Source organism: Opisthocomus hoazin, chromosome 35 (genome assembly GCF_030867145.1).
Source record: "Opisthocomus hoazin isolate bOpiHoa1 chromosome 35, bOpiHoa1.hap1, whole genome shotgun sequence".
In the NCBI taxonomy this organism is placed as follows: domain Eukaryota; kingdom Metazoa; phylum Chordata; class Aves; order Opisthocomiformes; family Opisthocomidae; genus Opisthocomus; species Opisthocomus hoazin.
In genome coordinates this window covers 1,866,224-1,881,004 of record NC_134448.1, presented here as the reverse complement: position 1 = coordinate 1,881,004, position 14,781 = coordinate 1,866,224, and positions in this window count along the sequence as shown.

The following is a 14,781-nucleotide window of genomic DNA, read 5'->3' as shown; positions in this document are numbered from 1 at the left end:
GCTGATAGCTGGCAGGCAGAAGGGGCTAGCCTGGAAAGCTGTTGCTCAGCCTCATCTGCCCATGGCACTGTTCGCACAGAGGCACAGAGAATGGGGCTGCTTGCTTATCTTGCCACTTTAAACTTCAAACGCATGCTGGGAATGGTGGTGTCCCAGCCAGGCTCCTATCACAGCCCTGCTCCGAAAGTGCGAACGTCTGCAGATAGCTGGCAGCCAGAAGGGGCTAGCCTGGAAAGCTGTTGCTCAGCCTCATCTGCCCATGGCACTGTTCGCATAGAGGCACAGAGAATGGGGCTCCTTGCTTGTCTTGCCACCTCAAACTTCAAACGCATGCTGGGAAAGTTGGTTTCCCAGCCAGGCTCCTTACGCAGCCCTGCTCTTGAAATGCGAACGTCTGCAGATAGCTGGCAGCCAGAAGGGGCTAGCCTGGAAAGCTGTTGCTCAGCCTCATCTGCCCATGGCACTGTTCGCATAGAGGCACAGAGAATGGGGCTCCTTGCTTATCTTGCCACTTGAAACTTCAAACCGCATGCTTTGAAAGTTGGTTTCCCAGCCAGGCTCCTTTCGCAGCCCTGCTCCGAAAGTGCGAACGTCTGCAGATAGCTGGCAGGCAGAAGGGGCTAGCCTGGAAAGCTGTTGCTCAGCCTCATCTGCCCATGGCACTGTTCGCATAGAGGCACAGAGAATGGGGCTGCTTGCTTGTCTTGCCACCTCAAACTTCAAACGCATGCTGGGAAAGTTGGTTTCCCAGCCAGGCTCCTTTCGCAGCCCTGCTCCGAAAGTGCGAACGTCTGCAGATAGCTGGCAGCCAGAAGGTGCTAGCTTTTAAATCTGTTGCTCAGCCTCATCTACCCATGGCAGTGCTCGCACAGAGGCACAGAGAATGGGGCTCCTTGCTTGTCTTACCACCTCAAACTTCAAACGTAGCCTGGGAAAGTTGGTGTCCCAGCCAGGCTCCTTTCGCAGCCCTGCTCCGAAAGTGCGAACGTCTGCAGATAGCTGGCAGCCAGAAGGGGCTAGCCTGGAAAGCTGTTGCTCAGCCTCATCTGCCCATGGCACTGTTCGCATAGAGGCACAGAGAATGGGGCTGCTTTCTTATCTTGCCACTTGAAACTTCAAACGCATGCTGGGAATGGTGGTGTCCCTGCCAGGCTCCTATCACAGCCCTGCTCCGAAAGTGCGAACGTCTGCAGATAGCTGGCAGGCAGAAGGGGCTAGCCTGGAAAGCTGTTGCTCAGCCTCATCTGCCCATGGCAGTGCTCGCACAGAGGCACAGAGAATGGGGCTCCTTGCTTGTCTTGCCACCTCAAACTACAAACGTATCCTGGGAAAGTTGGTGTCCCAGCCAGGCTCCTTTCGCAGCCCTGCTCCGAAAGTGCGAATGTCTGCAGATAGCTGGCAGCCAGAAGGTGCTAGCCTGGAAAGCTGTTGCTCAGCCTCATCTGCCCATGGCACTGTTCGCACAGAGGCACAGAGAATGGGGCTGCTTGCTTATCTTGCCACTTGAAACTTCAAACGCAGCCTGGGAAAGTTGGTGTCCCAGCCAGGCTCCTTTCGCAGCCCTGCTCTTGAAATGTGAACGTCTGCAGATAGCTGGCAGCCAGAAGGGGCTAGCCTGGAAAGCTGTTGCTCAGCCTCATCTGCCCATGGCACTGTTCGCACAGAGGCACAGAGAATGGGGCTGCTTGCTTATCTTGCCACTTGAAACTTCAAACGCATGCTGGGAATGGTGGTGTCCCAGCCAGGCTCCTTTCGCAGCCCTGCTCCGAAAGTGCGAACGTCTGCAGATAGCTGGCAGCCAGAAGGGGCTAGCCTGGAAAGCTGTTGCTCAGCCTCATCTGCCCATGGCACTGTTCGCATAGAGGCACAGAGAATGGGGCTCCTTGCTTGTCTTGCCACCTCAAACTTCAAACGCAGCCTGGGAAAGTCGGTTTCCCAGCCAGGCTTCTTTCGCAGCCCTGCTCTTGAAATGCGAACGTCTGCAGATAGCTGGCAGCCAGAAGGGGCTAGCCTGGAAAGCTGTTGCTCAGCCTCATCTGCCCATGGCACTGTTCGCATAGAGGCACAGAGAATGGGGCTGCTTGCTTATCTTGCCACTTGAAACTTCAAACGCATGCTGGGAATGGTGGTGTCCCTGCCAGGCTCCTATCACAGCCCTGCTCCGAAAGTGCGAACGTCTGCAGATAGCTGGCAGGCAGAAGGGGCTAGCATGGAAAGCTGTTGCTGAGCCTCATCTGCCCATGGCAGTGCTCGCAAAGAGGCACAGAGAATGGGGCTCCTTGCTTGTCTTGCCACCTCAAACTACAAACGTAGCCTGGGAAAGTCGGTTTCCCAGCCAGGCTCCTTTCGCAGCCCTGCTCCGAAAGTGCGAACGTCTGCAGATAGCTGGCAGCCAGAAGGGGCTAGGCTGGAAAGCTGTTGCTCAGCCTCATCTGCCCATGGCACTGTTCGCACAGAGGCACAGAGAATGGGGCTGCTTGCTTGTCTTGCCACTTGAAACTTCAAACGCATGCTGGGAATGGTGGTGTCCCTGCCAGGCTCCTATCACAGCCCTGCTCCGAAAGTGCGAACGTCTGCAGATAGCTGGCAGGCAGAAGGGGCTAGCCTGGAAAGCTGTTGCTCAGCCTCATCTGCCCATGGCACTGTTCGCATAGAGGCACAGAGAATGGGGCTCCTTGCTTGTCTTGCCACCTCAAACTTCAAACGTAGCCTGGGAATGGTGGTGTCCCTGCCAGGCTCCTTACGCAGCCCTGCTCTTGAAATGCGAACGTCTGCAGATAGCTGGCAGCCAGAAGGGGCTAGCCTGGAAAGCTGTTGCTCAGCCTCATCTGCCCATGGCACTGTTCGCATAGAGGCACAGAGAATGGGGCTCCTTGCTTATCTTGCCACTTGAAACTTCAAACCGCATGCTGGGAAAGTTGGTTTCCCAGCCAGGCTCCTTTCGCAGCCCTGCTCCGAAAGTGCGAACGTCTGCAGATAGCTGGCAGGCAGAAGGGGCTAGCCTGGAAAGCTGTTGCTCAGCCTCATCTGCCCATGGCACTGTTCGCATAGAGGCACAGAGAATGGGGCTGCTTGCTTGTCTTGCCACCTCAAACTTCAAACGCATGCTGGGAAAGTTGGTTTCCCAGCCAGGCTCCTTTCGCAGCCCTGCTCCGAAAGTGCGAACGTCTGCAGATAGCTGGCAGCCAGAAGGTGCTAGCTTTTAAATCTGTTGCTCAGCCTCATCTACCCATGGCAGTGCTCGCACAGAGGCACAGAGAATGGGGCTCCTTGCTTGTCTTACCACCTCAAACTTCAAACGTAGCCTGGGAAAGTTGGTGTCCCAGCCAGGCTCCTTTCGCAGCCCTGCTCCGAAAGTGCGAACGTCTGCAGATAGCTGGCAGGCAGAAGGGGCTAGCCTGGAAAGCTGTTGCTCAGCCTCATCTGCCCATGGCACTGTTCGCATAGAGGCACAGAGAATGGGGCTCCTTGCTTGTCTTGCCACCTCAAACTTCAAACGCAGCCTGGGAAAGTTGGTGTCCCAGCCAGGCTCCTTACGCAGCCCTGCTCTTGAAATGCAGACGTCTGCAGATAGCTGGCAGCCAGAAGGGGCTAGCCTGGAAAGCTGTTGCTCAGCCTCATCTGCCCATGGCACTGTTCGCATAGAGGCACAGAGAATGGGGCTCCTTGCTTATCTTGCCACTTGAAACTTCAAACCGCATGCTGGGAAAGTTGGTTTCCCAGCCAGGCTCCTTTCGCAGCCCTGCTCCGAAAGTGCGAACGTCTGCAGAGAGCTGGCAGGCAGAAGGGGCTAGCCTGGAAAGCTGTTGCTCAGCCTCATCTGCCCATGGCACTGTTCGCATAGAGGCACAGAGAATGGGGCTGCTTGCTTGTCTTGCCACCTCAAACTTCAAACGCATGCTGGGAAAGTTGGTTTCCCAGCCAGGCTCCTTTCGCAGCCCTGCTCCGAAAGTGCGAACGTCTGCAGATAGCTGGCAGCCAGAAGGTGCTAGCTTTTAAATCTGTTGCTCAGCCTCATCTACCCATGGCAGTGCTCGCACAGAGGCACAGAGAATGGGGCTCCTTGCTTGTCTTACCACCTCAAACTTCAAACGTAGCCTGGGAAAGTTGGTGTCCCAGCCAGGCTCCTTTCGCAGCCCTGCTCCGAAAGTGCGAACGTCTGCAGATAGCTGGCAGCCAGAAGGGGCTAGCCTGGAAAGCTGTTGCTCAGCCTCATCTGCCCATGGCACTGTTCGCATAGAGGCACAGAGAATGGGGCTGCTTTCTTATCTTGCCACTTGAAACTTCAAACGCATGCTGGGAATGGTGGTGTCCCTGCCAGGCTCCTATCACAGCCCTGCTCCGAAAGTGCGAACGTCTGCAGATAGCTGGCAGGCAGAAGGGGCTAGCCTGGAAAGCTGTTGCTCAGCCTCATCTGCCCATGGCAGTGCTCGCACAGAGGCACAGAGAATGGGGCTCCTTTCTTGTCTTGCCACCTCAAACTACAAACGTATCCTGGGAAAGTTGGTGTCCCAGCCAGGCTCCTTTCGCAGCCCTGCTCCGAAAGTGCGAATGTCTGCAGATAGCTGGCAGCCAGAAGGTGCTAGCCTGGAAAGCTGTTGCTCAGCCTCATCTGCCCATGGCACTGTTCGCACAGAGGCACAGAGAATGGGGCTGCTTGCTTATCTTGCCACTTGAAACTTCAAACGCATGCTGGGAATGGTGGTGTCCCTGCCAGGCTCCTACACAGCCCTGCTCCGAAAGTGCGAACGTCTGCAGATAGCTGGCAGGCAGAAGGGGCTAGCCTGGAAAGCTGTTGCTCAGCCTCATCTGCCCATGGCAGTGCTCGCAAAGAGGCACAGAGAATGGGGCTCCTTGCTTGTCTTGCCACCTCAAACTACAAACGTAGCCTGGGAAAGTCGGTTTCCCAGCCAGGCTCCTTTCGCAGCCCTGCTCCGAAAGTGCGAACGTCTGCAGATAGCTGGCAGCCAGAAGGGGCTAGGCTGGAAAGCTGTTGCTCAGCCTCATCTGCCCATGGCACTGTTCGCACAGAGGCACAGAGAATGGGGCTGCTTGCTTGTCTTGCCACTTGAAACTTCAAACGCATGCTGGGAATGGTGGTGTCCCTGCCAGGCTCCTATCACAGCCCTGCTCCGAAAGTGCGAACGTCTGCAGATAGCTGGCAGCCAGAAGGGGCTAGCCTGGAAAGCTGTTGCTCAGCCTCATCTGCCCATGGCACTGTTCGCATAGAGGCACAGACAATGGGGCTCCTTGCTTGTCTTGCCACCTCAAACTTCAAACGTAGCCTGGGAAAGTTGGTGTCCCAGCCAGGCTCCTTTCGCAGACCTGCTCCGAAAGTGCGAACGTCTGCAGATAGCTGGCAGGCAGAAGGGGCTAGCCTGGAAAGCTGTTGCTCAGCCTCATCTGTCCATGGCAGTGCTCGTACAGAGGCACAGAGAATGGGGCTCCTTGCTTGACTTGCCACCTCAAACTACAATCGTAGCCCGGGAAAGTCGGTTTCCCAGCCAGGCTCCTATCGCAGCCCTGCTCCGAAAGTGCGAACGTCTGCAGATAGCTGGCAGCCAGAAGGGGCTAGCCTGGAAAGCTGTTGCTCAGCCTCATCTGCCCATGGCACTGTTCGCACAGAGGCACAGAGAATGGGGCTGCTTGCTTATCTTGCCACTTGAAACTTCAAACGCATGCTGGGAATGGTGGTGTCCCAGCCAGGCTCCTATCACAGCCCTGCTCCGAAAGTGCGAACGTCTGCAGATAGCTGGCAGGCAGAAGGGGCTAGCCTGGAAAGCTGTTGCTCAGCCTCATCTGCCCATGGCACTGTTCGCATAGAGGCACAGAGAATGGGGCTCCTTGCTTGTCTTGCCACCTCAAACTTCAAACGCAGCCTGGGAAAGTTGGAGTCCCAGCCAGGCTCCTTTCGCAGCCCTGCTCTTGAAATGCGAACGTCTGCAGATAGGTGGCAGCCAGAAGGGGCTAGCCTGGAAAGCTGTTTCTCAGCCTCATCTGCCCATGGCACTGTTCGCATAGAGGCACAGAGAATGGGGCTCCTTGCTTGACTTGCCACCTCGAACTACAATCGTAGCCCGGGAAAGTTGGTTTCCCAGCCAGGCTCCTTTCGCAGCCCTGCTCCGAAAGTGCGAACGTCTGCAGATAGCTGGCAGGCAGAAGGGGCTAGCCTGGAAAGCTGTTGCTCAGCCTCATCTGCCCATGGCACTGTTCGCACAGAGGCACAGAGAATGGGGCTGCTTGCTTATCTTGCCACTTGAAACTTCAAACGCATGCTGGGAATGGTGGTGTCCCAGCCAGGCTCCTATCACAGCCCTGCTCCGAAAGTGCGAACGTCTGCAGATAGCTGGCAGCCAGAAGGGGCTAGCCTGGAAAGCTGTTGCTCAGCCTCATCTGCCCATGGCACTGTTCGCATAGAGGCACAGAGAATGCGGCTGCTTGCTTGTCTTGCCACCTCAAACTTCAAACGTATCCTGGGAAAGTTGGTTTCCCAGCCAGGCTCCTTTCGCAGCCCTGCTCCGAAAGTGCGAACGTCTGCAGATAGCTGGCAGCCAGAAGGTGCTAGCTTTTAAATCTGTTGCTCAGCCTCATCTACCCATGGCAGTGCTCGCACAGAGGCACAGAGAATGGGGCTCCTTGCTTGTCTTACCACCTCAAACTTCAAACGTAGCCTGGGAAAGTTGGTGTCCCAGCCAGGCTCCTTTCGAAGCCCTGCTCCGAAAGTGCGAACGTCTGCAGATAGCTGGCAGCCAGAAGGTGCTAGCCTGGAAAGCTGTTGCTCAGCCTCATCTGCCCATGCCAATGTTCGCACAGAGGCACAGAGAATGGGGCTGCTTGCTTATCTTGCCACTTGAAACTTCAAACGCATGCTGGGAATGGTGGTATCCCTGCCAGGCTCCTATCACTGCCCTGCTCCGAAAGTGCGAACGTCTGCAGATAGCTGGCAGGCAGAAGGGGCTAGCCTGGAAAGCTGTTGCTCAGCCTCATCTGCCCATGGCAGTGCTCGCACAGAGGCACAGAGAATGGGGCTCCTTGCTTGTCTTGCCACCTCAAACTTCAAACGCAGCCTGGGAAAGTTGGTGTCCCAGCCAGGCTCCTTTCGCAGCCCTGCTCCGAAAGTGCGAACGTCTGCTGATAGCTGGCAGGCAGAAGGGGCTAGCCTGGAAAGCTGTTGCTCAGCCTCATCTGCCCATGGCAGTGCTCGCACAGAGGCACAGAGAATGGGGCTGCTTGCTTGTCTTGCCACCTCAAACTTCAAACGTAGCCTGGGAAAGTTGGTGTCCCAGCCAGGCTCCTTTCGCAGCCCTGCTCCGAAAGTGCGAACGTCTGCAGATAGCTGGCAGCCAGAAGGGGCTAGCCTGGAAAGCTGTTGCTCAGCCTCATCTGTCCATGGCAGTGCTCGTACAGAGGCACAGAGAATGGGGCTCCTTGCTTGACTTGCCACCTCAAACTACAATCGTAGCCCGGGAAAGTTGGTTTCCCAGCCAGGCTCCTATCGCAGCCCTGCTCCGAAAGTGCGAACGTCTGCAGATAGCTGGCAGGCAGAAGGGGCTAGCCTGGAAAGCTGTTGCTCAGCCTCATCTGCCCATGGCAGTGCTCGCACAGAGGCACAGAGCATGGGGCTCCTTGCTTGTCTTGCCACCTCAAACTACAAACGTATCCTGGGAAAGTTGGTGTCCCAGCCAGGCTCCTTTCGAAGCCCTGCTCCGAAAGTGCGAACGTCTGCAGATAGCTGGCAGGCAGAAGGGGCTAGCCTGGAAAGCTGTTGCTCAGCCTCATCTGCCCATGCCAATGTTCGCACAGAGGCACAGAGAATGGGGCTGCTTGCTTATCTTGCCACTTGAAACTTCAAACGCATGCTGGGAATGGTGGTATCCCTGCCAGGCTCCTATCACAGCTCTGCTCCGAAAGTGCGAACGTCTGCAGATAGCTGGCAGGCAGAAGGGGCTGGCCTGCAAAGCTGTTGCTCAGCCTCATCTGCCCATGGCACTGTTCGCACAGAGGCACAGAGAATGGGGCTGCTTGCTTATCTTGCCACTTGAAACTTCAAACGCAGCCTGGGAAAGTTGGTGTCCCAGCCAGGCTCCTTTCGCAGCCCTGCTCTTGAAATGCGAACGTCTGCAGATAGCTGGCAGGCAGAAGGGGCTAGCCTGGAAAGCTGTTGCTCAGCCTCATCTGCCCATGGCACTGTTCGCACAGAGGCACAGAGAATGGGGCTGCTTGCTTATCTTGCCACTTTAAACTTCAAACGCATGCTGGGAATGGTGGTGTCCCAGCCAGGCTCCTATCACAGCCCTGCTCCGAAAGTGCGAACGTCTGCAGATAGCTGGCAGCCAGAAGGGGCTAGCCTGGAAAGCTGTTGCTCAGCCTCATCTGCCCATGGCACTGTTCGCATAGAGGCACAGAGAATGGGGCTCCTTGCTTGTCTTGCCACCTCAAACTTCAAACGCATGCTGGGAAAGTTGGTTTCCCAGCCAGGCTCCTTTCGCAGCCCTGCTCTTGAAATGCGAACGTCTGCAGATAGCTGGCAGCCAGAAGGGGCTAGCCTGGAAAGCTGTTGCTCAGCCTCATCTGCCCATGGCACTGTTCGCATAGAGGCACAGAGAATGGGGCTCCTTGCTTATCTTGCCACTTGAAACTTCAAACCGCATGCTTTGAAAGTTGGTTTCCCAGCCAGGCTCCTTTCGCAGCCCTGCTCCGAAAGTGCGAACGTCTGCAGATAGCTGGCAGGCAGAAGGGGCTAGCCTGGAAAGCTGTTGCTCAGCCTCATCTGCCCATGGCACTGTTCGCATAGAGGCACAGAGAATGGGGCTGCTTGCTTGTCTTGCCACCTCAAACTTCAAACGCATGCTGGGAAAGTTGGTTTCCCAGCCAGGCTCCTTTCGCAGCCCTGCTCCGAAAGTGCGAACGTCTGCAGATAGCTGGCAGCCAGAAGGTGCTAGCTTTTAAATCTGTTGCTCAGCCTCATCTACCCATGGCAGTGCTCGCATAGAGGCACAGAGAATGGGGCTGCTTTCTTATCTTGCCACTTGAAACTTCAAACGCATGCTGGGAATGGTGGTGTCCCTGCCAGGCTCCTATCACAGCCCTGCTCCGAAAGTGCGAACGTCTGCAGATAGCTGGCAGGCAGAAGGGGCTAGCCTGGAAAGCTGTTGCTCAGCCTCATCTGCCCATGGCAGTGCTCGCACAGAGGCACAGAGAATGGGGCTCCTTTCTTGTCTTGCCACCTCAAACTACAAACGTATCCTGGGAAAGTTGGTGTCCCAGCCAGGCTCCTTTCGCAGCCCTGCTCCGAAAGTGCGAATGTCTGCAGATAGCTGGCAGCCAGAAGGTGCTAGCCTGGAAAGCTGTTGCTCAGCCTCATCTGCCCATGGCACTGTTTGCATAGAGGCACAGAGAATGGGGCTGCTTGCTTATCTTGCCACTTGAAACTTCAAACGCATGCTGGGAATGGTGGTGTCCCTGCCAGGCTCCTATCACAGCCCTGCTCCGAAAGTGCGAACGTCTGCAGATAGCTGGCAGGCAGAAGGGGCTAGCCTGGAAAGCTGTTGCTGAGCCTCATCTGCCCATGGCAGTGCTCGCAAAGAGGCACAGAGAATGGGGCTCCTTGCTTGTCTTGCCACCTCAAACTACAAACGTAGCCTGGGAAAGTCGGTTTCCCAGCCAGGCTCCTTTCGCAGCCCTGCTCCGAAAGTGCGAACGTCTGCAGATAGCTGGCAGCCAGAAGGGGCTAGGCTGGAAAGCAGTTGCTCAGCCTCATCTGCCCATGGCACTGTTCGCACAGAGGCACAGAGAATGGGGCTGCTTGCTTGTCTTGCCACTTGAAACTTCAAACGCATGCTGGGAATGGTGGTGTCCCTGCCAGGCTCCTATCACAGCCCTGCTCCGAAAGTGCGAACGTCTGCAGATAGCTGGCAGGCAGAAGGGGCTAGCCTGGAAAGCTGTTGCTCAGCCTCATCTGCCCATGGCACTGTTCGCATAGAGGCACAGAGAATGGGGCTCCTTGCTTGTCTTGCCACCTCAAACTACAAACGTAGCCTGGGAAAGTTGGTGTCCCAGCCAGGCTCCTTTCGCAGCCCTGCTCCGAAAGTGCGAACGTCTGCTGATAGCTGGCAGGCAGAAGGGGCTAGCCTGGAAAGCTGTTGCTCAGCCTCATCTGCCCATGGCAGTGCTCGCACAGAGGCACAGAGAATGGGGCTGCTTGCTTGTCTTGCCACCTCAAACTTCAAACGTATCCTGGGAAAGTTGGTGTCCCAGCCAGGCTCCTTTCGCAGACCTGCTCCGAAAGTGCGAACGTCTGCAGATAGCTGGCAGGCAGAAGGGGCTAGCCTGGAAAGCTGTTGCTCAGCCTCATCTGTCCATGGCAGTGCTCGTACAGAGGCACAGAGAATGGGGCTCCTTGCTTGACTTGCCACCTCAAACTACAATCGTAGCCCGGGAAAGTTGGTTTCCCAGCCAGGCTCCTATCGCAGCCCTGCTCCGAAAGTGCGAACGTCTGCAGATAGCTGGCAGCCAGAAGGGGCTAGCCTGGAAAGCTGTTGCTCAGCCTCATCTGCCCATGGCACTGTTCGCACAGAGGCACAGAGAATGGGGCTGCTTGCTTATCTTGCCACTTGAAACTTCAAACGCATGCTGGGAATGGTGGTGTCCCAGCCAGGCTCCTTTCGCAGCCCTGCTCTTGAAATGTGAACGTCTGCAGATAGCTGGCAGCCAGAAGGGGCTAGCCTGGAAAGCTGTTGCTCAGCCTCATCTGCCCATGGCACTGTTCGCACAGAGGCACAGAGAATGGGGCTGCTTGCTTATCTTGCCACTTGAAACTTCAAACGCATGCTGGGAATGGTGGTGTCCCAGCCAGGCTCCTATCACAGCCCTGCTCCGAAAGTGCGAACGTCTGCAGATAGCTGGCAGCCAGAAGGGGCTAGCCTGGAAAGCTGTTGCTCAGCCTCATCTGCCCATGGCACTGTTCGCATAGAGGCACAGAGAATGGGGCTGCTTGCTTGTCTTGCCACCTCAAACTTCAAACGCAGCCTGGGAAAGTTGGAGTCCCAGCCAGGCTCCTTTCGCAGCCCTGCTCTTGAAATGCGAACGTCTGCAGATAGCTGGCAGCCAGAAGGGGCTAGCCTGGAAAGCTGTTGCTCAGCCTCATCTGCCCATGGCACTGTTCGCATAGAGGCACAGAGAATGGGGCTCCTTGCTTGACTTGCCACCTCAAACTACAATCGTAGCCGGGGAAAGTTGGTTTCCCAGCCAGGCTCCTATCGCAGCCCTGCTCCGAAAGTGCGAACGTCTGCAGATAGCTGGCAGCCAGAAGGGGCTAGCCTGGAAAGCTGTTGCTCAGCCTCATCTGCCCATGGCACTGTTCGCACAGAGGCACAGAGAATGGGGCTGCTTGCTTATCTTGCCACTTGAAACTTCAAACGCATGCTGGGAAAGTTGGTGTCCCAGCCAGGCTCCTTTCGCAGCCCTGCTCTTGAAATGCGAACGTCTGCAGATAGCTGGCAGCCAGAAGGGGCTAGCCTGGAAAGCTGTTGCTCAGCCTCATCTGAACATGGCACTGTTCGCATAGAGGCACAGAGAATGGGGCTGCTTGCTTATCTTGCCACTTGAAACTTCAAACGCATGCTGGGAATGGTGGTGTCCCTGCCAGGCTCCTATCACAGCCCTGCTCCGAAAGTGCGAACGTCTGCAGATAGCTGGCAGGCAGAAGGGGCTAGCATGGAAAGCTGTTGCTGAGCCTCATCTGCCCATGGCAGTGCTCGCAAAGAGGCACAGAGAATGGGGCTCCTTGCTTGTCTTGCCACCTCAAACTACAAACGTAGCCTGGGAAAGTCGGTTTCCCAGCCAGGCTCCTTTCGCAGCCCTGCTCCGAAAGTGCGAACGTCTGCAGATAGCTGGCAGCCAGAAGGGGCTAGGCTGGAAAGCTGTTGCTCAGCCTCATCTGCCCATGGCACTATTCGCACAGAGGCACAGAGAATGGGGCTGCTTGCTTGTCTTGCCACTTGAAACTTCAAACGCATGCTGGGAATGGTGGTGTCCCTGCCAGGCTCCTATCACAGCCCTGCTCCGAAAGTGCGAACGTCTGCAGATAGCTGGCAGGCAGAAGGGGCTAGCCTGGAAAGCTGTTGCTCAGCCTCATCTGCCCATGGCACTGTTCGCATAGAGGCACAGAGAATGGGGCTCCTTGCTTGTCTTGCCACCTCAAACTTCAAACGTAGCCTGGGAAAGTTGGTGTCCCAGCCAGGCTCCTTACGCAGCCCTGCTCTTGAAATGCGAACGTCTGCAGATAGCTGGCAGCCAGAAGGGGCTAGCCTGGAAAGCTGTTGCTCAGCCTCATCTGCCCATGGCACTGTTCGCATAGAGGCACAGAGAATGGGGCTCCTTGCTTATCTTGCCACTTGAAACTTCAAACCGCATGCTGGGAAAGTTGGTTTCCCAGCCAGGCTCCTTTCGCAGCCCTGCTCCGAAAGTGCGAACGTCTGCAGATAGCTGGCAGGCAGAAGGGGCTAGCTTTTAAATCTGTTGCTCAGCCTCATCTACCCATGGCAGTGCTCGCACAGAGGCACAGAGAATGGGGCTCCTTGCTTGTCTTACCACCTCAAACTTCAAACGTAGCCTGGGAAAGTTGGTGTCCCAGCCAAGCTCCTTTCGCAGCCCTGCTCCGAAAGTGCGAACGTCTGCAGATAGCTGGCAGCCAGAAGGGGCTAGCCTGGAAAGCTGTTGCTCAGCCTCATCTGCCCATGGCACTGTTCGCACAGAGGCACAGAGAATGGGGCTGCTTGCTTATCTTGCCACTTGAAACTTCAAACGCATGCTGGGAATGGTGGTGTCCCTGCCAGGCTCCTATCACAGCCCTGCTCCGAAAGTGCGAACGTCTGCAGATAGCTGGCAGGCAGAAGGGGCTAGCCTGGAAAGCTGTTGCTCAGCCTCATCTGCCCATGGCAGTGCTCGCACAGAGGCACAGAGCATGGGGCTCCTTGCTTGTCTTGCCACCTCAAACTACAAACGTATCCTGGGAAAGTTGATGTCCCAGCCAGGCTCCTTTCGAAGCCCTGCTCCGAAAGTGCGAACGTCTGCAGATAGCTGGCAGCCAGAAGGTGCTAGCCTGGAAAGCTGTTGCTCAGCCTCATCTGCCCATGCCAATGTTCGCACAGAGGCACAGAGAATGGGGCTGCTTGCTTATCTTGCCACTTGAAACTTCAAACGCATGCTGGGAATGGTGGTATCCCTGCCAGGCTCCTATCACTGCCCTGCTCCGAAAGTGCGAACGTCTGCAGATAGCTGGCAGGCAGAAGGGGCTAGCCTGGAAAGCTGTTGCTCAGCCTCATCTGCCCATGGCACTGCTCGCACAGAGGCACAGAGAATGGGGCTCCTTGCTTGTCTTGCCACCTCAAACTACAAACGTAGCCTGGGAAAGTTGGTGTCCCAGCCAGGCTCCTTTCGCAGCCCTGCTCCGAAAGTGCGAACGTCTGCTGATAGCTGGCAGGCAGAAGGGGCTAGCCTGGAAAGCTGTTGCTCAGCCTCATCTGCCCATGGCAGTGCTCGCACGGAGGCACAGAGAATGGGGCTGCTTGCTTCTCTTGCCACCTCAAACTTCAAACGTAGCCTGGGAAAGTTGGTGTCCCAGCCAGGCTCCTTTCGCAGCCCTGCTCCGAAAGTGCGAACGTCTGCAGATAGCTGGCAGCCAGAAGGGGCTAGCCTGGAAAGCTGTTGCTCAGCCTCATCTGTCCATGGCAGTGCTCGTACAGAGGCACAGAGAATGGGGCTCCTTGCTTGACTTGCCACCTCAAACTACAATCGTAGCCTGGGAAAGTTGGTTTCCCAGCCAGGCTCCTATCGCAGCCCTGCTCCGAAAGTGCGAACGTCTGCAGATAGCTGGCAGCCAGAAGGGGCTAGCCTGGAAAGCTGTTGCTCAGCCTCATCTGCCCATGGCACTGTTCGCACAGAGGCACAGAGAATGGGGCTGCTTGCTTATCTTGCCACTTGAAACTTCAAACGCAGCCTGGGAAAGTTGGTGTCCCAGCCAGGCTCCTTACGCAGCCCTGCTCTTGAAATGCAGACGTCTGCAGATAGCTGGCAGCCAGAAGGGGCTAGCTTTTAAATCTGTTGCTCAGCCTCATCTACCCATGGCAGTGCTCGCACAGAGGCACAGAGAATGGGGCTCCTTGCTTGTCTTACCACCTCAAACTTCAAACGTAGCCTGGGAAAGTTGGTGTCCCAGCCAGGCTCCTTTCGCAGCCCTGCTCCGAAAGTGCGAACGTCTGCAGATAGCTGGCAGGCAGAAGGGGCTAGCCTGGAAAGCTGTTGCTCAGCCTCATCTGCCCATGGCACTGTTCGCATAGAGGCACAGAGAATGGGGCTGCTTTCTTATCTTGCCACTTGAAACTTCAAACGCATGCTGGGAATGGTGGTGTCCCTGCCAGGCTCCTATCACAGCCCTGCTCCGAAAGTGCGAACGTCTGCAGATAGCTGGCAGGCAGAAGGGGCTAGCCTGGAAAGCTGTTGCTCAGCCTCATCTGCCCATGGCAGTGCTCGCACAGAGGCACAGAGAATGGGGCTCCTTGCTTGTCTTGCCACCTCAAACTACAAACGTATCCTGGGAAAGTTGGTGTCCCAGCCAGGCTCCTTTCGCAGCCCTGCTCCGAAAGTGCGAATGTCTGCAGATAGCTGGCAGCCAGAAGGTGCTAGCCTGGAAAGCTGTTGCTCAGCCTCATCTGCCCATGGCACTGTTTGCACAGAGGCACAGAGAATGGGGCTGCTTGCTTATCTTGCCACTTGAAACTT